Raw genomic sequence first — 24,635 nt, forward strand, 5'->3', positions numbered from 1 at the left:
TTGCATCGAAATATGCGGATTCCTCTAAGAATTTTGATGATTTCGTGCAGAATTCTGCTGTTTTCTTGCAATTCAGATGTTGAATCTTGGTAAAAAGTCATGATTTTGTAGATTTCGTGCTCTTCTTTGCGAATTCAAGCCAGAAAACAACGAAAATCGGCGAGAAATCGTCGTTTTGCATCGAAATATGCGGTTTTCTGTAGGAATTTTGATGATTTCGTGCAGAATTCTGCTGTTTTCATGCAATTCAGCCGTTGAATCTTGGTAAAAAGTCATGATTTTGTAGATTTCGTGCTCTTCTTTGCGAATTCAAGATAGAAAACAACGAAAATCAGCGAGAAATCGTCGTTTTGCATCGAAATATGCGGTTTTCTCAAAAAATTTTGATGATTTCGAGCAGAATTCTGCAGTTTTCTTGCAATTCAGCCGTTGAATCCTGGTAAAAAGTAATGATTTTGTAGATTTCGTGTTCTTCTTTGCGAATTCAAGGCAGAAAACAAGGAAAATCGGCGAGAAATCGTCGTTTTGCATCGAAATATGCGGTTTTCTGTAAGAATTTTGATGATTTCGTGCAGAATTCTGCTGTTTTCTTGCAACTCAGCCGTTGAATCTTGGTAAAAAGTCATGATTTTGTAGATTTCGTGCTATTCTTTGCGAATTCAAGCCAGAAAACAACAAAAATCGGCGAAAAATCGTCGTTTTGCATCGAAATATGCGGTTTTCTGTAAGAATTTTGATGATTTCGTGCAGAATTCTGCTGTTTTCTTACAATTCAGCCGTTGAATCTTGGTAAAAAGTCATGATTTTGTAGATTTCGTGCTCTTCTTTGCGAATTCAAGATAGAAAACAACGAAAATCAGCGAGAAATCGTCGTTTTGCATCGAAATATGCGGTTTTCTCAAAAAATTTTGATGATTTCGAGCAGAATTCTGCAGTTTTCTTGCAATTCAGCCGTTGAATCTTGGTAAAAAGTGATGATTTTGTAGATTTCGTGCTCTTCTTTGCAAATTCAAGCCAGAAAACAAGGAAAATCGGCGAGAAATCGTCGTTTTGCATCGAAATATGCGGTTTTCTGTAAGAATTTTGATGATTTCGTGCAGAATTCTGCTGTTTTCTTGCAATTCAGCCGTTGAATCTTGGTAAAAAGTCATGATTTTGTAGATTTCGTGCTCTCCTTTGCGAATTCAAGATAGAAAACAACGAAAATCAGCGAGAAATCGTCGTTTTGCATCGAAATATGCGGTTTCCTCTAAGAATTTTGATGATTTCGTGCAGAATTCTGCTGTTTTCTTGCAATTCAGATGTTGAATCTTGGTAAAAAGTCATGATTTTGTAGATTTCGTGCTCTTCTTTGCGAATTCAAGCCAGAAAACAAAGAAAATCGGCGAGAAATCGTCGTTTTGCATCGAAATATGCGGTTTTCTGTAGGAATTTTGATGATTTCGTGCAGAATTCTGCTGTTTTCATACAATTCAGCCGTTGAATCTTGGTAAAAAGTCATGAATTTGTAGATTTCGTGCTCTTCTTTGCGAATTCAAGATAGAAAACAACGAAAATCAGCGAGAAATCGTCGTTTTGCATCGAAATATGCGGTTTTCTGTAAGAATTTTGATGATTTCGTGCAGGATTCTGCTGTTTTCTTGCGACTCAGCCGTTGAATCTAGGTAAAAAGTCATGATTTTGTAGATTTCGTGCTCTTCTTTGCGAATTCAAGATAGAAAACAACGAAAATCAGCGAGAAATCGTCGTTTTGCATCGAAATATGCGGTTCTCTCTAAGAATTTTGATGATTTCGTGCAGAATTCTGCTGTTTTCTTGCAATTCAACCGTAGAATCTTGGTAAAAAGTCATGATTTTGTAGATTTCGTGCTCTTCTTTGCGAATTCAAGCCAGAAAACAAGGAAAATCGGCGAGAAATCGTCGTTTTGCATCGAAATATGCGGTTTTCTGTAAGAATTTTGATGATTTCGTGCAGAATTCTGCTGTTTTCTTGCAACTCAGCCGTTGAATCTTGGTAAAAAGTCATGATTTTGTAGATTTCGTGCTCTTCTTTGCGAATTCAAGCCAGAAAACAACGAAAATCGGCGAAAAATCGTCGTTTTGCATCGAAATATGCGGTTTTCTGTAAGAATTTTGATGATTTCGTGCAGAATTCTGCTGTTTTCTTACAATTCAGCCGTTGAATCTTGGTAAAAAGTCATGATTTTGTAGATTTCGTGCTCTTCTTTGCGAATTCAAGATAGAAAACAACGAAAATCAGCGAGAAATCGTCGTTTTGCATCGAAATATGCGGTTTTCTCAAAAAATTTTGATGATTTCGAGCAGAATTCTGCAGTTTTCTTGCAATTCAGCCGTTGAATCTTGGTAAAAAGTGATGATTTTGTAGATTTCGTGCTCTTCTTTGCAAATTCAAGCCAGAAAACAAGGAAAATCGGCGAGAAATCGTCGTTTTGCATCGAAATATGCGGTTTTCTGTAAGAATTTTGATGATTTCGTGCAGAATTCTGCTGTTTTCTTGCAACTCAGCCGTTGAATCTTGGTAAAAAGTCATGATTTTGTAGATTTCGTGCTCTCCTTTGCGAATTCAGGATAGAAAACAACGAAAATCAGCGAGAAATCGTCGTTTTGCATCGAAATATGCGGTTTCCTCTAAGAATTTTTATGATTTCGTGCAGAATTCTGCTGTTTTCTTGCAATTCAGCTGTTGAATCTTGGTAAAAAGTCATGATTTTGTAGATTTCGTGCTCTTCTTTGCGAATTCAAGCCAGAAAACAACGAAAATCGGCGAGAAATCGTCGTTTTGCATCGAAATATGCGGTTTTCTGTAGGAATTTTGATGATTTCGTGCAGAATTCTGCTGTTTTCTTGCAATTCAGCTGTTGAATTTTGGTAAAAAGTCATGATTTTGTAGATTTCGTGCTCTTCTTTGCGAATTCAAGATAGAAAACAACGAAAATCAGCGAGAAATCGTCGTTTTGCATCGAAATATGCGGTTTTCTGTAAGAATTTTGATGATTTCGTGCAGAATTCTGCTGTTTTCTTGCAATTCAGCCGTTGAATCTTGGTAAAAAGTCATGATTTTGTAGAGTTCGTGCTCTTCTTTGCGAATTCAAGATAGAAAACAACGAAAATCAGCGAGAAATCGTCGTTTTGCATCGAAATATGCGGTTTTCTCTAAAAATTTTGATGATTTCGTGCAAAATTCTGCTGTTTTCTTGCAATTCAGCCGTTGAATCTTGGTAAAATGTGATGATTTTGTAGATTTCGTGCTCTTCTTTGCGAATTCAAGCCAGAAACAACGAAAATCGGTGAGAAATCGTCGTTTTGCATCGAAATATGCGGTTTTCTGTAAGAATTTTGATGATTTCGTGCAGAATTCTGCTGTTTTCTTGCAATTCAGCCGTTGAATCTTGGTAAATAGTCATGATTTTGTAGATTTCGTGCTCTCCTTTGCGGATTCAAGATAGAAAACAACGAAAATCAGCGAGAAATCGTCGTTTTGCATCGAAATATGCGGATTCCTCTAAGAATTTTGATGATTTCGTGCAGAATTCTGCTGTTTTCTTGCAATTCAGATGTTGAATCTTGGTAAAAAGTCATGATTTTGTAGATTTCGTGCTCTTCTTTGCGAATTCAAGCCAGAAAACAACGAAAATCGGCGAGAAATCGTCGTTTTGCATCGAAATATGCGGTTTTCTGTAGGAATTTTGATGATTTCGTGCAGAATTCTGCTGTTTTCATGCAATTCAGCCGTTGAATCTTGGTAAAAAGTCATGATTTTGTAGATTTCGTGCTCTTCTTTGCGAATTCAAGATAGAAAACAACGAAAATCAGCGAGAAATCGTCGTTTTGCATCGAAATATGCGGTTTTCTCAAAAAATTTTGATGATTTCGAGCAGAATTCTGCAGTTTTCTTGCAATTCAGCCGTTGAATCCTGGTAAAAAGTAATGATTTTGTAGATTTCGTGTTCTTCTTTGCGAATTCAAGGCAGAAAACAAGGAAAATCGGCGAGAAATCGTCGTTTTGCATCGAAATATGCGGTTTTCTGTAAGAATTTTGATGATTTCGTGCAGAATTCTGCTGTTTTCTTGCAACTCAGCCGTTGAATCTTGGTAAAAAGTCATGATTTTGTAGATTTCGTGCTATTCTTTGCGAATTCAAGCCAGAAAACAACAAAAATCGGCGAAAAATCGTCGTTTTGCATCGAAATATGCGGTTTTCTGTAAGAATTTTGATGATTTCGTGCAGAATTCTGCTGTTTTCTTACAATTCAGCCGTTGAATCTTGGTAAAAAGTCATGATTTTGTAGATTTCGTGCTCTTCTTTGCGAATTCAAGATAGAAAACAACGAAAATCAGCGAGAAATCGTCGTTTTGCATCGAAATATGCGGTTTTCTCAAAAAATTTTGATGATTTCGAGCAGAATTCTGCAGTTTTCTTGCAATTCAGCCGTTGAATCTTGGTAAAAAGTGATGATTTTGTAGATTTCGTGCTCTTCTTTGCAAATTCAAGCCAGAAAACAAGGAAAATCGGCGAGAAATCGTCGTTTTGCATCGAAATATGCGGTTTTCTGTAAGAATTTTGATGATTTCGTGCAGAATTCTGCTGTTTTCTTGCAATTCAGCCGTTGAATCTTGGTAAAAAGTCATGATTTTGTAGATTTCGTGCTCTCCTTTGCGAATTCAAGATAGAAAACAACGAAAATCAGCGAGAAATCGTCGTTTTGCATCGAAATATGCGGTTTCCTCTAAGAATTTTGATGATTTCGTGCAGAATTCTGCTGTTTTCTTGCAATTCAGATGTTGAATCTTGGTAAAAAGTCATGATTTTGTAGATTTCGTGCTCTTCTTTGCGAATTCAAGCCAGAAAACAACGAAAATCGGCGAGAAATCGTCGTTTTGCATCGAAATATGCGGTTTTCTGTAGGAATTTTGATGATTTCGTGCAGAATTCTGCTGTTTTCATACAATTCAGCCGTTGAATCTTGGTAAAAAGTCATGAATTTGTAGATTTCGTGCTCTTCTTTGCGAATTCAAGATAGAAAACAACGAAAATCAGCGAGAAATCGTCGTTTTGCATCGAAATATGCGGTTTTCTCAAAAAATTTTGATGATTTCGAGCAGAATTCTGCAGTTTTCTTGCAATTCAGCCGTTGAATCCTGGTAAAAAGTGATGATTTTGTAGATTTCGTGTTCTTCTTTGCGAATTCAAGGCAGAAAACAAGGAAAATCGGCGAGAAATCGTCGTTTTGCATCGAAATATGCGGTTTTCTGTAAGAATTTTGATGATTTCGTGCAGAATTCTGCTGTTTTCTTGCGACTCAGCCGTTGAATCTAGGTAAAAAGTCATGATTTTGTAGATTTCGTGCTCTTCTTTGCGAATTCAAGATAGAAAACAACGAAAATCAGCGAGAAATCGTCGTTTTGCATCGAAATATGCGGTTCTCTCTAAGAATTTTGATGATTTCGTGCAGAATTCTGCTGTTTTCTTGCAATTCAACCGTAGAATCTTGGTAAAAAGTCATGATTTTGTAGATTTCGTGCTCTTCTTTGCGAATTCAAGCCAGAAAACAACGAAAATCGGCGAGAAATCGTCGTTTTGCATCGAAATATGCGGTTTTCTGTGAGAATTTTGATGATTTCGTGCAGAATTCTGCTGTTTTCTAGCAATTCAGCCGTTGAATCTTGGTAAAAAGTCATGATTTTGTAGACTTCGTGCTCTTCTTTGCGAATTCAAGATAGAAAACAACGAAAATCAGCGAGAAATCGTCGTTTTGCTTCGAAATATGCGGTTTTCTCTGAGAATTTTGATGATTTCGTGCAGAATTCTGCTGTTTTCTTGCATTCAGCCGTTGAATCTTGGTAAAAAGTCATGATTTTGTAGATTTCGTGCTCTTCTTTGCGAATACAAGCCAGAAAACAACGAAAATCGGCAAGAAATCGTCGTTTTGCATCGAAATATGTTATGCGGTTTTCTGTAAGAATTTTGATGATTTCGTGCAGAATTCTGCTGTTTTCTTGCATTCAGCCGTTGAATCTTGGTAAAAAGTTATGATTTTGTAGATTTCGTGCTCTTCTTTGTGAATTCAAGATAGAAAACAACGAAAATCAGCGAGAAATCGTCGTTCTGCATCGAAATATGCGGTTTTCTCAAGAAATTTTGATGATTTCGAGCAGAATTCTGCAGTTTTCTTGCAATTCAGCCGTTGAATCTTGGTAAAAAGTGATGATTTTGTAGATTTCGTGCTCTTCTTTGCGAATTCAAGATAGAAAACAACGAAAATCAGCGAGAAATCGTCGTTTTGCATCGAAATATGCGGTTCTCTCTAAGAATTTTGATGATTTCGTGCAGAATTCTGCTGTTTTCTTGCAATTCAACCGTAGAATCTTGGTAAAAAGTCATGATTTTGTAGATTTCGTGCTCTTCTTTGCGAATTCAAGCCAGAAAACAACGAAAATCGGCGAGAAATCGTCGTTTTGCATCGAAATATGCGGTTTTCTGTGAGAATTTTGATGATTTCGTGCAGAATTCTGCTGTTTTCTAGCAATTCAGCCGTTGAATCTTGGTAAAAAGTCATGATTTTGTAGACTTCGTGCTCTTCTTTGCGAATTCAAGATAGAAAACAACGAAAATCAGCGAGAAATCGTCGTTTTGCTTCGAAATATGCGGTTTTCTCTGAGAATTTTGATGATTTCGTGCAGAATTCTGCTGTTTTCTTGCATTCAGCCGTTGAATCTTGGTAAAAAGTCATGATTTTGTAGATTTCGTGCTCTTCTTTGCGAATACAAGCCAGAAAACAACGAAAATCGGCAAGAAATCGTCGTTTTGCATCGAAATATGTTATGCGGTTTTCTGTAAGAATTTTGATGATTTCGTGCAGAATTCTGCTGTTTTCTTGCATTCAGCCGTTGAATCTTGGTAAAAAGTTATGATTTTGTAGATTTCGTGCTCTTCTTTGTGAATTCAAGATAGAAAACAACGAAAATCAGCGAGAAATCGTCGTTCTGCATCGAAATATGCGGTTTTCTCAAGAAATTTTGATGATTTCGAGCAGAATTCTGCAGTTTTCTTGCAATTCAGCCGTTGAATCTTGGTAAAAAGTGATGATTTTGTAGATTTCGTGCTCTTCTTTGCGAATTCAAGCCAGAAAACAAGGAAAATCGGCGAGAAATCGTCGTTTTGCATCGAAATATGCGGTTTTCTGTAAGAATTTTGATGATTTCGTGCAGAATTCTGCTGTTTTCTTGCAACTCAGCCGTTGAATCTTGGTAAAAAGTCATGATTTTGTAGATTTCGTGCTATTCTTTGCGAATTCAAGCCAGAAAACAACGAAAATCGGCGAAAAATCGTCGTTTTGCATCAAAATATGCGGTTTTCTGTAAGAATTTTGATGATTTCGTGCAGAATTCTGCTGTTTTCTTACAATTCAGCCGTTGAATCTTGGTAAAAAGTCATGATTTTGTAGATTTCGTGCTCTTCTTTGCGAATTCAAGATAGAAAACAACGAAAATCAGCGAGAAATCGTCGTTTTGCATCGAAATATGCGGTTTTCTCAAAAAATTTTGATGATTTCGAGCAGAATTCTGCAGTTTTCTTGCAATTCAGCCGTTGAATCTTGGTAAAAAGTGATGATTTTGTAGATTTCGTGCTCTTCTATGCAAATTCAAGCCAGAAAACAAGGAAAATCGGCGAGAAATCGTCGTTTTGCATCGAAATATGCGGTTTTCTGTAAGAATTTTGATGATTTCGTGCAGAATTCTGCTGTTTTCTTGCAACTCAGCCGTTGAATCTTGGTAAAAAGTCATGATTTTGTAGATTTCGTGCTCTCCTTTGCGAATTCAAGATAGAAAACAACGAAAATCAGCGAGAAATCGTCGTTTTGCATCGAAATATGCGGTTTCCTCTAAGAATTTTTATGATTTCGTGCAGAATTCTGCTGTTTTCTTGCAATTCAGCCGTTGAATCTTGGTAAAAAGTCATGATTTTGTAGATTTCGTGCTCTTCTTTGCGAATTCAAGCCAGAAAACAACGAAAATCGGCGAGAAATCGTCGTTTTGCATCGAAATATGCGGTTTTCTGTAGGAATTTTGATGATTTCGTGCAGAATTCTGCTGTTTTCTTGCAATTCAGCTGTTGAATTTTGGTAAAAAGTCATGATTTTGTAGATTTCGTGCTCTTCTTTGCGAATTCAAGATAGAAAACAACGAAAATCAGCGAGAAATCGTCGTTTTGCATCGAAATATGCGGTTTTCTGTAAGAATTTTGATGATTTCGTGCAGAATTCTGCTGTTTTCTTGCAATTCAGCCGTTGAATCTTGGTAAAACTCATGATTTTGTAGATTTCGTGCTCTTCTTTGCGAATTCAAGATAGAAAACAACGAAAATCAGCGAGAAATCGTCGTTTTGCATCAAAATATGCGGTTTTCTCTAAAAATTTTGATGATTTCGTGCAAAATTCTGCTGTTTTCTTGCAATTCAGCCGTTGAATCTTGGTACAATGTGATGATTTTGTAGATTTCGTGCTCTTCTTTGCGAATTCAAGCCAGAAACAACGAAAATCGGTGAGAAATCGTCGTTTTGCATCGAAATATGCGGTTTTCTGTAAGAATTTTGATGATTTCGTGCAGAATTCTGCTGTTTTCTTGCAATTCAGCCGTTGAATCTTGGTAAAAAGTCATGATTTTGTAGATTTCGAGCTCTCCTTTGCGAATTCAAGATAGAAAACAACGAAAATCAGCGAGAAATCGTCGTTTTGCATCGAAATATGCGGTTTCCTCTAAGAATTTTGATGATTTCGTGCAGAATTCTGCTGTTTTCTTGCAATTCAGATGTTGAATCTTGGTAAAAAGTCATGATTTTGTAGATTTCGTGCTCTTCTTTGCGAATTCAAGCCAGAAAACAACGAAAATCGGCGAGAAATCGTCGTTTTGCATCGAAATATGCGGTTTTCTGTAGGAATTTTGATGATTTCGTGCAGAATTCTGCTGTTTTCTTGCAATTCAGCCGTTGAATCTTGGTAAAAAGTCATGATTTTGTAGATTTCGTGCTCTTCTTTGCGAATTCAAGATAGAAAACAACGAAAATCAGCGAGAAATCGTCGTTTTGCATCGAAATATGCGGTTTTCTCAAAAAATTTTGATGATTTCGAGCAGAATTCTGCAGCTTTCTTGCAATTCAGCCGTTGAATCTTGGTAAAAAGTGATGATTTTGTAGATTTCGTGCTCTTCTTTGCGAATTCAAGGCAGAAAACAAGGAAAATCGGCGAGAAATCGTCGTTTTGCATCGAAATATGCGGTTTTCTGTAAGAATTTTGATGATTTCGTGCAGAATTCTGCTGTTTTCTTGCAATTCAGCCGTTGAATCTTGGTAAAAAGTCATGATTTTGTAGATTTCGTGCTCTTCTTTGCGAATTCAAGATAGAAAACAACGAAAATCAGCGAGAAATCGTCGTTTTGCATCGAAATATGCGGTTTCCTCTAAGAATTTTGATGATTTCGTGCAGAATTCTGCAGTTTTCTTGCAATTCAGCCGTTGAATCTTGGTAAAAAGTGATGATTTTGTAGATTTCGTGCTCTTCTTTGCGAATTCAAGCCAGAAAACAAGGAAAATCGGCGAGAAATCGTCGTTTTGCATCGAAATATGCGGTTTTCTGTAAGAATTTTGATGATTTCGTGCAGAATTCTGCTGTTTTCTTGCAACTCAGCCGTTGAATCTTGGTAAAAAGTCATGATTTTGTAGATTTCGTGCTCTTCTTTGCGAATTCAAGCCAGAAAACAACGAAAATCGGCGAAAAATCGTCGTTTTGCATCGAAATATGCGGTTTTCTGTAAGAATTTTGAAGATTTCGTGCAGAATTCTGCTGTTTTCTTGCAATTCAGCCGTTGAATCTTGGTAAAAAGTCATGATTTTGTAGATTTCGTGCTCTTCTTTGCGAATTCAAGATAGAAAACAACGAAAATCAGCGAGAAATCGTCGATTTGCATCGAAATATGCGGTTTTCTCAAAAAATTTTGATGATTTCGAGCAGAATTCTGCAGTTTTCTTGCAATTCAGCCGTTGAATCTTGGTAAAAAGTGATGATTTTGTAGATTTCGTGCTCTTCTTTGCAAATTCAAGCCAGAAAACAAGGAAAATCGGCGAGAAATCGTCGTTTTGCATCGAAATATGCGGTTTTCTGTAAGAATTTTGATGATTTCGTGCAGAATTCTGCTGTTTTCTTGCAACTCAGCCGTTGAATCTTGGTAAAAAGTCATTATTTTGTAGATTTCGTGCTCTCCTTTGCGAATTCAAAATAGAAAACAACGAAAATCAGCGAGAAATCGTCGTTTTGCATCGAAATATGCGGTTTCCTCTAAGAATTTTGATGATTTCGTGCAGAATTCTGCTGTTTTCTTGCAATTCAGCCGTTGAATCTTGGTAAAAAGTCATGATTTTGTAGATTTCGTGCTCTTCTTTGCGAATTCAAGCCAGAAAACAACGAAAATCGGCGAGAAATCGTCGTTTTGCATCGAAATATGCGGTTTTTTGTAGGAATTTTGATGATTTCGTGCAGAATTCTGCTGTTTTCTTGCAATTCAGCTGTTGAATTTTGGTAAAAAGTCATGATTTTGTAGATTTCGTGCTTTTCTTTGCGAATTCAAGATAGAAAACAACGAAAATCAGCGAGAAATCGTCGTTTTGCATCGAAATATGCGGTTTTCTGTAAGAATTTTGATAATTTCGTGCAGAATTCTGCTGTTTTCTTGCAATTCAGCCGCTGAATCTTGGTAAAAAGTCATGATTTTGTAGATTTCGTGCTCTTCTTTGCGAATTCAAGATAGAAAACAACGAAAATCAGCGAGAAATCGTCGTTTTGCATCGAAATATGCGGTTTTCTCTAAAAATTTTGATGATTTCGTGCAAAATTCTGCTGTTTTCTTGCAATTCAGCCGTTGAATCTTGGTAAAATGTGATGATTTTGTAGATTTCGTGCTCTTCTTTGCGAATTCAAGCCAAAAACAACGAAAATCGGCGAGAAATCGTCGTTTTGCATCGAAATATGCGGTTTTCTGTAAGAATTTTGATGATTTCGTGCAGAACTCTGCTGTTTTCTTGCAATTCAGCCGTTGAATCTTGGTAAAAAGTCATGATTTTGTAGATTTCGTGCTCTTCCTTGCGAATTCAAGATAGAAAACAACGAAAATCAGCGAGAAATCGTCGTTTTGCATCGAAATATGCGGTTTTTTCTAAGAATTTTGATGATTTTGTGCAGAATTCTGCTGTTTTCTTGCAATTCAGCCGTTGAATCTTGGTAAAAAGTCATGATTTTGTAGATTTTGTGCTCTTCTTTCCGAATTCAAGCCAGAAAACAACGAAAATCGGCGAGAAATCGTCGTTTTGCATCGAAATATGCGGTTTTCTGTAAGAATTTTGATGATTTCGTGCAGAATTCTGCTGTTTTCTTGCAATTCAGAAGCTGAATCTTGGTAAAAAGTCATGATTTTGTAGATTTGGTTCTCTTCTTTGCGAATTCAAGCCAGAAATCAACGAAAATCGGCGAGAAATCGTCGTTTTGCATCGAAATATGCGGTTTTCTGTAAAAATTTTGATGATTTCGTGCAGAATTCTGCTGTTTTCTTGCAATTCAGCCGTTGAATCTTGGTAAAAAGTCATGATTTTGTAGATTTCGTGCTCTCCTTTGCGAATACAAGCCAGAAAACAACGAAAATCGGCGAGAAATCGTCGTTTTGCATCGAAATATGCGGTTTTCTGTAAGAATTTTGATGATTTCGTGCAGAATTCTGCTGTTTTCTTGCAATTCAGCCGTTAAATCTTGGCAAAAAGTCATGATTTTGTAGATTTCGTGCTCTTCTTTGCGAATTCAAGGTAGAAAACAACGAAAATCAGCGAGAAATCGTCGTTTTGCAAGAATTCTGCACGAAATCGTCAAAATTCTTAGTGAAAACCGCATATTTCGATGCAAAACGACGATTTCTCGCTGAATTTCGTTGTTTTCTATCTTGAATTCGCAAAGAAGAGCACGAAATCTACAAAATCATGACTTCTTACCAAAATTCAACGGCTGAATTGCAAGAAAACAGCAGAATTCTGCACGAAATCATCAAAATTCTTAGAGAAAACCGCATATTTCGATGCAAAACGACGATTTCTCGCCGATTTTCTTTGTTTTCTGGCTTGAATTTGCAAAGAAGAGCACAAAATCTACAAAATCATGACTTTTTACCAAGATTCAACGGCTGAATTGCAAGAAAACAGCAGAATTCTGCACGAAATCATCAAAATTCTTACAGAAAACCGCAAATTTCGATGCAAAACGACGATTTCTCGCCGATTTTCATTGTTATCTGGCTTGAATTCGCAAAGAAGAGCACTAAATCTACAAAATCATGACTTTTTACCAAGATTCAACGGCTGAATTGCAAGAAAACAGCAGAATTCTGCACGAAATCATCAAAATTCTTACAAAAAACCGCATATTTCGATGCAAAACGACGATTTCTCGCCGATTTTCGTTGTTTTCTGGCTTGAATTCGCAAAGAAGAGAACGAAATCTACAAAATCATGACTTTTTACCAAGATTCAACAGCTGAATTGCTAGAAAACAGCAGAATTCTGCACGAAATCATCAAAATTCTTAGAGAAAACCGCATATTTCGATGCAAAACGACGATTTCTCGCTGATTTTCGTTGTTTTCTATCTTGAATTCGCAAAGAAGAGCACGAAATCTACAAAATCATGACTTTTTACCAAGATTCAACGGCTGAATTGCAAGAAAACAGCAGAATTATCCACGAAATCATCAAAATTCTTACAGAAAACCGCATATTTCGATGCAAAACGACGATTTCTCGCCGATTTTCGTTGTTGTCTGGCTTGAATTCGCAATGAAGAGCACGAAATCTACAAAATCATGACTTTTTACTAAGATTCAACAGCCGAATTGCAAAAAAACAGCAGAATTCTGCACGAAATCATCAAAATTCTTACAGAAAACCGCATATTTCGATGCAAAACGACGATTTCTCGCCGATTTTCGTTGTTTTCTGGCTTGAATTTGCAAAGAAGAGCACGAAATCTACTAAATAATCACTTTTTACCAAGATTCAACGGTTGGATTGCAAGAAAACAGCAGAATCCTGCACGAAATCGTCAAAATTCTAAGAGAAAACCGCATATTTCGATGCAAAACGACGATTTTTCGCTGATTTTCGTTGTTTTCTGGCTTGAATTTGCAAAGAAGAGCACGAAATCTACTAAATAATCACTTTTTACCAAAATTGAACGGTTGAATTGCAAGAAAACAGCAGAATTCTGCACGAAATCGTCAAAATTCTTAGAGAAAACCGCATATTTCGATGCAAAACGACGATTTCTCGCTGATTTTTGTTGTTTTCTGGCTTGAATTCGCAAAGAAGAGCACGAAATCTACTAAATCATCACTTCTTACCAAGATTCAACGGCTGAATTGCAAGAAAACAGCAGAATTCTGCACGAAATCATCAAAATTCTTAGAGAAAACCGCATATTTCGATGCAAAACGACGATTTCTCGCTGATTTTCGTTGTTTTCTATCTTGAATTCGCAAAGAAGAGCACGAAATCTACAAAATCATGACTTTTTGCCAAGATTCAACGGCTGAATTGCAAGAAAACAGCAGAATTATCCACGAAATCATCAAAATTCTTACAGAAAACCGCATATTTCGATGCAAAACGACGATTTCTCGCCGATTTTCGTTGTTGTCTGGCTTGAATTCGCAATGAAGAGCACGAAATCTACAAAATCATGACTTTTTACTAAGATTCAACAGCCGAATTGCAAAAAAACAGCAGAATTCTGCACGAAATCATCAAAATTCTTACAGAAAACCGCATATTTCGATGCAAAACGACGATTTCTCGCCGATTTTCGTTGTTTTCTGGCTTGAATTTGCAAAGAAGAGCACGAAATCTACTAAATAATCACTTTTTACCAAGATTCAACGGTTGGATTGCAAGAAAACAGCAGAATCCTGCACGAAATCGTCAAAATTCTAAGAGAAAACCGCATATTTCGATGCAAAACGACGATTTTTCGCTGATTTTCGTTGTTTTCTGGCTTGAATTTGCAAAGAAGAGCACGAAATCTACTAAATAATCACATTTTACCAAAATTGAACGGTTGAATTGCAAGAAAACAGCAGAATTCTGCACGAAATCGTCAAAATTCTTAGAGAAAACCGCATATTTCGATGCAAAACGACGATTTCTCGCTGATTTTTGTTGTTTTCTGGCTTGAATTCGCAAAGAAGAGCACGAAATCTACTAAATCATCACTTCTTACCAAGATTCAACGGCTGAATTGCAAGAAAACAGCAGAATTCTGCACGAAATCATCAAAATTCTTAGAGAAAACCGCATATTTCGATGCAAAACGAGGATTTCTCGCCGATTTTCCATGTTTTCTGGCTTGAATTCGCAAAGAAGAGCACGAAATCTACAAAATCATCACTTTTTACCAAGATTCAACGGCTGAATTGCAAGAAAACAGCAGAATTCTGCACGAAATCATCAAAATTCTTAGAGAAAACCGCATATTTCGATGCAAAACGAGGATTTCTCGCTGATTTTCGTTGTTTTCTGGCTTGAATTCGCAAAGATGAGCACGAAATCAACAAAGTCATCACTTTTTACCAAGATTCAACGGCTGAATTGCAAGAAAACAGCAGAATTCTACACGAAATCATCAAAATTCTTACAGAAAACCGCATATTTCGATGCAAAACGACGATATTTCGCTGATTTTCGTTGTTTTCTATCTTGAATTCGCAAAGAAGAGCACGAAATCTACAAAATCATGATTTTTTACCAAGATTCAACGGCTGAATTGCAAGATAACAGCAGAATTCTGCACGAAATCATCAAAATTCTTACAGAAAACCTCATGTTTCGATGCAAAACGACGATTTCTCGCCGATTTTCCATGTTTTCTGGCTTGAATTCGCAAAGAAGAGCACGAAATCTACAAAATCATCACTTTTTACCAAGATTCAACGGCTGAATTGCAAGAAAACAGCAGAATTCTGCACGAAATCATCGAAATTCTTACAGAAAACCGCATATTTCGATGCAAAACGACGATTTCTCGCTGATTTTCGTTGTTTTCTGGCTTGAATTCGCAAAGATGAGCACGAAATCTACTAAATCATCACTTTTTACCAAGATTCAACGGCTGAATTGCAAGAAAACAGCAGAATTCTGCACGAAATCGTCAAAATTCTTAGAGAAAACCGCATGTTTCGATGCAAAACGACGATTTCTCGCCGATTTTCGTTGTTTTCTGGCTTGAATTCGAAAAGAAGAGCACGAAATCTACTAAATCATCACTTTTTACCAAGATTCAACGGCTGAATTGCTAGAAAACAGCAGAATTCTGCACGAAATCATCAAAATTCTTAGAGAAAACCGCATATTTCGAGGCAAAACGACGATTTCTCGCTGATTTTCGTTGTTTTCTATCTTGAATTCGCAAAGAAGAGCACGAAATCTACAAAATCATGACTTTTTACCAAGACTCAACGGCTGAATTGCAAGAAAACAGCAGAATTCTGCACGAAATCGTCAAAATTCTTAGAGAAAACCGCATATTTCGATGCAAAACGACGATTTCTCGCTGATTTTTGTTGTTTTCTGGCTTGAATTCGCAAAGAAGAGCACGAAATCTACTAAATCATCACTTTTTACCAAGATTCAACGGCTGAATTGCAAGAAAACAGCAGAATTCTGCACGAAATCATCAAAATTCTTAGAGAAAACCGCATATTTCGATGCAAAACAACGATTTCTCGCCGATTTTCGTTGTTTTCTGGCTTGAATTTGCAAAGAAGAGCACGAAATCTACTAAATCATCACTTTTTACCAAGATTCAACGGCTGAATTGCAAGAAAACAGCAGAATTCTGCTCGAAATCATCAAAATTCTCACAGAAAACCGCATATTTCGATGCAAAACGACGATTTCTCGCCGATTTTCCATGTTTTCTGGCTTGAATTCGCAAAGAAGAGCACAAAATCTACAAAATTATCACTTTTTACCAAGATTCAACGGCTGAATTGCAAGAAAACAGCAGAATTCTGCACGAAATCATCAAAATTCTTAGAGAAAACCGCATATTTCGATGCAAAACGACGATTTCTCCCTGATTTTCGTTGTTTTCTATCTTGAATTCGCAAAGACGAGCACGAAATCTGCAAAATCATAACTTATTACCAAGATTCAACGGCTGAATTGCAAGAAAACAGCAGAATTCTGCACGAAATCATCAAAATTCTTAGAGAAAACCGCATATTTCGATGCAAAACAACGATTTCTCGCCGATTTTCGTTGCTTTCTGGCTTGAATTTGCAAAGAAGAGCACGAAATCTACTAAATCATCACTTTTTACCAAGATTCAACGGCTGAATTGCAAGAAAACAGCAGAATTCTGCTCGAAATCATCAAAATTCTCACAGAAAACCGCATATTTCGATGCAAAACGACGATTTCTCGCCGATTTTCCATGTTTTCTGGCTTGAATTCGCAAAGAAGAGCACAAAATCTACAAAATCATCACTTTTTACCAAGATTCAACGGCTGAATTGCAAGAAAACAGCAGAATTCTGCACGAAATCATCAAAATTCTTAGAGAAAACCGCATATTTCGATGCAAAACGACGATTTCTCCCTGATTTTCGTGGTTTTCTATCTTGAATTCGCAAAGAAGAGCACGAAATCTGCAAAATCATAACTTTTTACCAAGATTCAACGGCTGAATTGCAAGAAAACAGCAGAATTCTGCACGAAATCATCAAAATTCTTACAGAAAACCGCATGTTTCGATGCAAAACGACGATTTCTCGCCGATTTTCCATGTTTTCTGGCTTGAATTCGCAAAGAAGAGCACGAAATCTACAAAATCATCACTTTTTACCAAGATTCAACGGCTGAATTGCAAGAAAACAGCAGAATTCTGCACGAAATCATCAAAATTCTTACAGAAAACCGCATATTTCGATGCAAAACGACGATTTCTCGCTGATTTTCGTTGTTTTCTGGCTTGAATTCGCAAAGATGAGCACGAAATCTACAAAGTCATCACTTTTTACCAAGATTCAACGGCTGAATTGCAAGAAAACAGCAGAATTCTGCACGAAATCATCAAAATTCTTACAGAAAACCGCATATTTCGATGCAAAACGACGATTTCTCGCTGATTTTCGTTGTTTTCTGGCTTGAATTCGCAAAGAAGAGAACGAAATCTACAAAATCATGACTTTTTACCAAAATTCAACGGCTGAATTGCTAGAAAACAGCAGAATTCTGCACGAAATCATCAAAATTCTTAGAGAAAACCGCATATTTCGATGCAAAACGACGATTTCTCGCTGATTTTCGTTGTTTTCTATCTTGAATTCGCAAAGAAGAGCACGAAATCTACAAAATCATGACTTTTTACCAAGATTCAACGGCTGAATTGCAAGAAAACAACAGAATTCTGCACGAAATCATCAAAATTCTTACAGAAAACCGCATATTTCGATGCAAAACGACGATTTTTCGCTGATTTTCGTTGTTTTCTATCTTGAATTCGCAAAGAAGAGCACGAAATCTACAAAATCATGACTTTTTACCAAGATTCAACGGCTGAATTGCAAGATAACAGCAGAATTCTGCACGAAATCATCAAAATTCTTACAGAAAACCGCATGTTTCGATGCAAAACGACGATTTCTCGCCGATTTTCCATGTTTTCTGGCTTGAATTCGCAAAGAAAAGCACGAAATCTACAAAATCATCACTTTTTACCAAGATTCAACAGCTGAATTGCAAGAAAACAGCAGAATTCTGCACGAAATCATCAAAATTCTTACAGAAAACCGCATATTTCGATGCAAAACGACGATTTCTCGCTGATTTTCGTTGTTTTCTGGCTTGAATTCGCAAAGATGAGCACGAAATCTACTAAATCATCACTTTTTACCAAGATTCAACGTCTGAATTGCAAGAAAACAGCAGAAGTCTGCACGAAATCGTCAAAATTCTTAGAGAAAACCGCATGTTTCGATGCAAAACGACGATTTTTCGCCGATTTTCGTTGTTTTCTGGCTTGAATTCGAAAAGAAAAGCACGAAATCTACTAAATCATCACTTTTTACCAAGATTCAACGTCTGAATTGCAAGAAAACAGCAGAATTCTGCACAAAATCATCAAAATTCTTACAGAAAACCGCATATTTCGATGCAAAACGACGATTTCTTGCCGATTTTCCTTGTTTTCTGGCTAGAATTCGCAAAGAAGAGCACAAAATCTACAAAATCATCACTTTTTATCAAGATTCAACGGCTGAAGTGCAAGAAAACAGCAGAATACTGCACGAAATCATCAAAATTCTTAGAGAAAACCGCAAATTTCGATGCAAAACGACGATTTCTCGCTGATTTTCGTTTTTTTCTATCTTGAATTCGCAAAGAAGAGCACGAAATCTACAAAATCAAGACTTTTTACCAAGATTTAACGGCTGATTTGAAGAAAACGGCAGAATTCTGCACGAAATCATCAAAATTCTTACAGAAAACCGCATATTTCGATGCAAAACGACGATTTCTCGCCGATTTTCCTTGTTTTCTGGCTTGAATTCGCAAAGAAGAGCACGAAATCTACAAAGTCATCGCTTTTTACCAAGATTCAACGGCTGAATTGCAAGAAAACAGCAGAATTCTGCTCGTAATCATCAAAATTCTCACAGAAAACCGCATATTTCGATGCAAAACGACGATTTCTCGCCGATTTTCCATGTTTTCTGGCTTGAATTCGCAAAGAAGAGCACAAAATCTACAAAATCATCACTTTTTACCAAGATTCAACGGCTGAATTGCAAGAAAACAGCAGAATTCTGCACGAAATCATCGAAATTCTTACAGAAAACCGCATATTTCGATGCAAAACGACGATTTCTCGCTGATTTTCGTTGTTTTCTGGCTTGAATTCGCAAAGATGAGCACGAAATCTACTAAATCATCACTTTTTACCAAGATTCAACGGCTGAATTGCAAGAAAACAGCAGAATTCTGCACGAAATCGTCAAAATTCTTAGAGAAAACCGCATGTTTCGATGCAAAACGACGATTTCTCGCCGATTTTCGTTGTTTTCTGGCTTGAATTCGAAAAGAAGGGCACGAAATCTACTAAATCATCACTTTTTACCAAGATTCAACGGCTGAATTGCTAGAAAACAGCAGAATTCTGCACGAAATCATCAAAATTCTTAGAGAAAACCGCATATTTCGAGGCAAAACGACGATTTCTCGCTGATTTTCGTTGTTTTCTATCTTGAATTCGCAAAGAAGAGCACGAAATCTACAAAATCATGACTTTTTACCAAGACTCAACGGCTGAATTGCAAGAAAACAGCAGAATTCTGCACGAAATCGTCAAAATTCTTAGAGAAAACCGCATATTTCGATGCAAAACGACGATTTCTCGCTGATTTTTGTTGTTTTCTGGCTTGAATTCGCAAAAAAGAGCACGAAATCTACTAAATCATCACTTTTTACCAAGATTCAACGGCTGAATTGCAAGAAAACAGCAGAATTCTGCACGAAATCATCAAAATTCTTAGAGAAAACCGCATATTTCGATGCAAAACAACGATTTCTCGCCGATTTTCGTTGTTTTCTGGCTTGAATTTGCAAAGAAGAGCACGAAATCTACTAAATCATCACTTTTTACCAAGATTCAACGGCTGAATTGCAAGAAAACAGCAGAATTCTGCTCGAAATCATCAAAATTCTCACAGAAAACCGCATATTTCGATGCAAAACGACGATTTCTCGCCGATTTTCCATGTTTTCTGGCTTGAATTCGCAAAGAAGAGCACAAAATCTACAAAATTATCACTTTTTACCAAGATTCAACGGCTGAATTGCAAGAAAACAGCAGAATTCTGCACGAAATCATCAAAATTCTTAGAGAAAACCGCATATTTCGATGCAAAACGACGATTTCTCCCTGATTTTCGTTGTTTTCTATCTTGAATTCGCAAAGAAGAGCACGAAATCTGCAAAATCATAACTTATTACCAAGATTCAACGGCTGAATTGCAAGAAAACAGCAGAATTCTGCACGAAATCATCAAAATTCTTAGAGAAAACCGCATATTTCGATGCAAAACAACGATTTCTCGCCGATTTTCGTTGCTTTCTGGCTTGAATTTGCAAAGAAGAGCACGAAATCTACTAAATCATCACTTTTTACCAAGATTCAACGGCTGAATTGCAAGAAAACAGCAGAATTCTGCTCGAAATCATCAAAATTCTCACAGAAAACCGCATATTTCGATGCAAAACGACGATTTCTCGCCGATTTTCCATGTTTTCTGGCTTGAATTCGCAAAGAAGAGCACAAAATCTACAAAATCATCACTTTTTACCAAGATTCAACGGCTGAATTGCAAGAAAACAGCAGAATTCTGCACGAAATCATCAAAATTCTTAGAGAAAACCGCATATTTCGATGCAAAACGACGATTTCTCCCTGATTTTCGTTGTTTTCTATCTTGAATTCGCAAAGAAGAGCACGAAATCTGCAAAATCATAACTTTTTACCAAGATTCAACGGCTGAATTGCAAGAAAACAGCAGAATTCTGCACGAAATCATCAAAATTCTTACAGAAAACCGCATGTTTCGATGCAAAACGACGATTTCTCGCCGATTTTCCATGTTTTCTGGCTTGAATTCGCAAAGAAGAGCACGAAATCTACAAAATCATCACTTTTTACCAAGATTCAACGGCTGAATTGCAAGAAAACAGCAGAATTCTGCACGAAATCATCAAAATTCTTACAGAAAACCGCATATTTCGATGCAAAACGACGATTTCTCGCTGATTTTCGTTGTTTTCTGGCTTGAATTCGCAAAGATGAGCACGAAATCTACAAAGTCATCACTTTTTACCAAGATTCAACGGCTGAATTGCAAGAAAACAGCAGAATTCTGCACGAAATCATCAAAATTCTTACAGAAAACCGCATATTTCGATGCAAAACGACGATTTCTCGCTGATTTTCGTTGTTTTCTGGCTTGAATTCGCAAAGAAGAGAACGAAATCTACAAAATCATGACTTTTTACCAAAATTCAACGGCTGAATTGCCAGAAAACAGCAGAATTCTGCACGAAATCATCAAAATTCTTAGAGAAAACCGCATATTTCGATGCAAAACGACGATTTCTCGCTGATTTTCGTTGTTTTCTATCTTGAATTCGCAAAGAAGAGCACGAAATCTACAAAATCATGACTTTTTACCAAGATTCAACGGCTGAATTGCAAGAAAACAACAGAATTCTGCACGAAATCATCAAAATTCTTACAGAAAACCGCATATTTCGATGCAAAACGACGATTTTTCGCTGATTTTCGTTGTTTTCTATCTTGAATTCGCAAAGAAGAGCACGAAATCTACAAAATCATGACTTTTTACCAAGATTCAACGGCTGAATTGCAAGATAACAGCAGAATTCTGCACGAAATCATCAAAATTCTTACAGAAAACCGCATGTTTCGATGCAAAACGACGATTTCTCGCCGATTTTCCATGTTTTCTGGCTTGAATTCGCAAAGAAAAGCACGAAATCTACAAAATCATCACTTTTTACCAAGATTCAACAGCTGAATTGCAAGAAAACAGCAGAATTCTGCACGAAATCATCAAAATTCTTACAGAAAACCGCATATTTCGATGCAAAACGACGATTTCTCGCTGATTTTCGTTGTTTTCTGGCTTGAATTCGCAAAGATGAGCACGAAATCTACTAAATCATCACTTTTTACCAAGATTCAACGTCTGAATTGCAAGAAAACAGCAGAAGTCTGCACGAAATCGTCAAAATTCTTAGAGAAAACCGCATGTTTCGATGCAAAACGACGATTTTTCGCCGATTTTCGTTGTTTTCTGGCTTGAATTCGAAAAGAAAAGCACGAAATCTACTAAATCATCACTTTTTACCAAGATTCAACGTCTGAATTGCAAGAAAACAGCAGAATTCTGCACAAAATCATCAAAATTCTTACAGAAAACCGCATATTTCGATGCAAAACGACGATTTCTTGCCGATTTTCCATGTTTTCTGGCTAGAATTCGCAAAGAAGAGCACAAAATCTACAAAATCATCACTTTTTATCAAGATTCAACGGCTGAAGTGCAAGAAAACAGCAGAATACTGCACGAAATCATCAAAATTCTTAGAGAAAACCGCAAATTTCGATGCAAAACGACGATATCTCGCTGATTTTCGTTTTTTTCTATCTTGAATTCGCAAAGAAGAGCACGAAATCTACAAAATCAAGACTTTTTACCAAGATTTAACGGCTGATTTGAAGAAAACGGCAGAATTCTGCACGAAATCATCAAAATTGTTACAGAAAACCGCATATTTCGATGCAAAACGACGATTTCTCGCCGATTTTCCTTGTTTTCTGGCTTGAATTCGCAAAGAAGAGCACGAAATCTACAAAGTCATCACTTTTTACCAAGATTCAACGGCTGAATTGCAAGAAAACAGCAGAATTCTGCACGAAATCATCAAAATTTTTACAGAAAACCGCATATTTCGATGCAAAACGACGATTTCTCGCCGATTTTCGTTGTTTTCTGGCTTGAATTCGAAAAGAAGAGCACGAAATCTACGAAATCATGCCTTTTTACCAAGATTCAACGGCTGAATTGCAAGAAAACAGCAGAATTATAAACGAAATCATCAAAATTCTTACAGAAAACCGCATATTTCGATGCAAAACGACGATTTCTCGCTGATTTTCGTTGTTTTCTATCTTGAATTCGCAAAGAAGAGCACGAAATCTACAAAATCATGACTTTTTACCAAGATTCAACGGCTGAATTGCAAGAAAACAGCAGAATTCTGCACGAAATCATCAAAATTCTTACAGAAAACCGCATATTTCGATGCAAAACGACGATTTCTCGCCGATTTTCGTTGTTTTCTGGCTTGAATTCGCAAAGAAGAGCACGAAATCTACAAAATCATCACTTTTTACCAAGATTCAACGGCTGAATTGCAAGAAAACAGCAGAATTCTGCACGAAATCATCAAAATTCTTAGAGAAAACCGCATATTTCGATGCAAAACGACGATTCCTCGCTGATTTTCGTTGTTTTCTGGCTTGAATTCGCAAAGATGAGCACGAAATCTACTAAGTCATCACTTTTTACCAAGATTCAACGGCTGAATTGCAAGAAAACAGCAGAATTCTGCCCGAAATCGTCAAAATTCTTAGAGAAAACCGCATATTTCGATGCAAAACGACGATTTCTCGCCGATTTTCGTTGTTTTCTGGCTTGAATTCGAAAAGAAGAGCACGAAATCTACAAAATCATGACTTTTTACCAAGATTCAACCGCTGAATTGCAAGAAAACAGCAGAATTATAAACGAAATCATCAAAATTCTTACAGAAAACCGCATATTTCGATGCAAAACGACGATTTCTCGCTGATTTTCGTTGTTTTCTATCTTGAATTCGCAAAGATGAGCACGAAATCTACAAAATCATAACTTTGTACCAAGATTTATCGGCTAAATTGCAAGAAAACAGCAGAATTTTGCACGAAATCATCAAAATTCTTGAAGAAAGCCGCATATTTCGATGCAAAACGACGATTTCTCGCCGATTTTCGTTGTTTTCTGGCTTGAATTCGCAAAGAAGAGCACGAAATCTACAAAATCATCACTTTTTACCAAGATTCAACGGCTGAATTGCAAGAAAACAGCAGAATTCTGCACGAAATCATCAAAATTCTTAGAGAAAAGAGCATATTTCGATGCAAAACGACGATTTCTCGCCGATTTTCCTTGTTTTCTGGCTTGAATTTGCAAAGAAGGGCACGAAATCTACAAAATCATCACTTTTTACCAAGATTCAACGGCTGAATTGCAAGAAAACAGCAGAATTATAAACAAAATCATCAAAATTCTTACAGAAAACCGCATATTTCGATGCAAAACGACGATTTCTCGCCGATTTTCGTTGTTTTCTGGCTTGAATTCGCAAAGACGAGAACGAAATCTACAAAATCATGACTTTTTACCAAGATTCAACGGCTGAATTGCTAGAAAACAGCAGAATTCTGCACGAAATCATCAAAATTCTTAGAGAAAACCGCATATTTCGATGCAAAGCGACGATTTCTCGCTGATTTTCGTTGTTTTCTATCTTGAATTCGCAAAGAAGAGCACGAAATCTACAAAATCATGACTTTTTACCAAGATTCAACGTCTGAATTGCAAGAAAACAACAGAATTCTGCACGAAATCATCAAAATTCATACAAAAAACCGCATATTTCGATGCAAAACGACGATTTTTCGCTGATTTTCGTTGTTTTCTATCTTGAATTCGCAAAGAAGAGCACAAAATCTACAAAATCATGACTTTTTACCAAGATTCAACGGCTGAATTGCAAGAAAACAGCAGAATTCTGCACGAAATCATCAAAATTCTTACAGAAAACCGCATATTTCGATGCAAAACGACGATTTCTCGCCGATTTTCGTTGTTTTCTGGCTTGAATTCGCAAAGAAGAGCACGAAATCCACAAAATC

Source organism: Gnatocerus cornutus, chromosome 7, assembly GCF_029298725.1.
Source record: "Gnatocerus cornutus isolate USDA-ARS CGAHR chromosome 7, icGnaCorn1.1, whole genome shotgun sequence".
NCBI classification, from domain to species: domain Eukaryota; kingdom Metazoa; phylum Arthropoda; class Insecta; order Coleoptera; family Tenebrionidae; genus Gnatocerus; species Gnatocerus cornutus.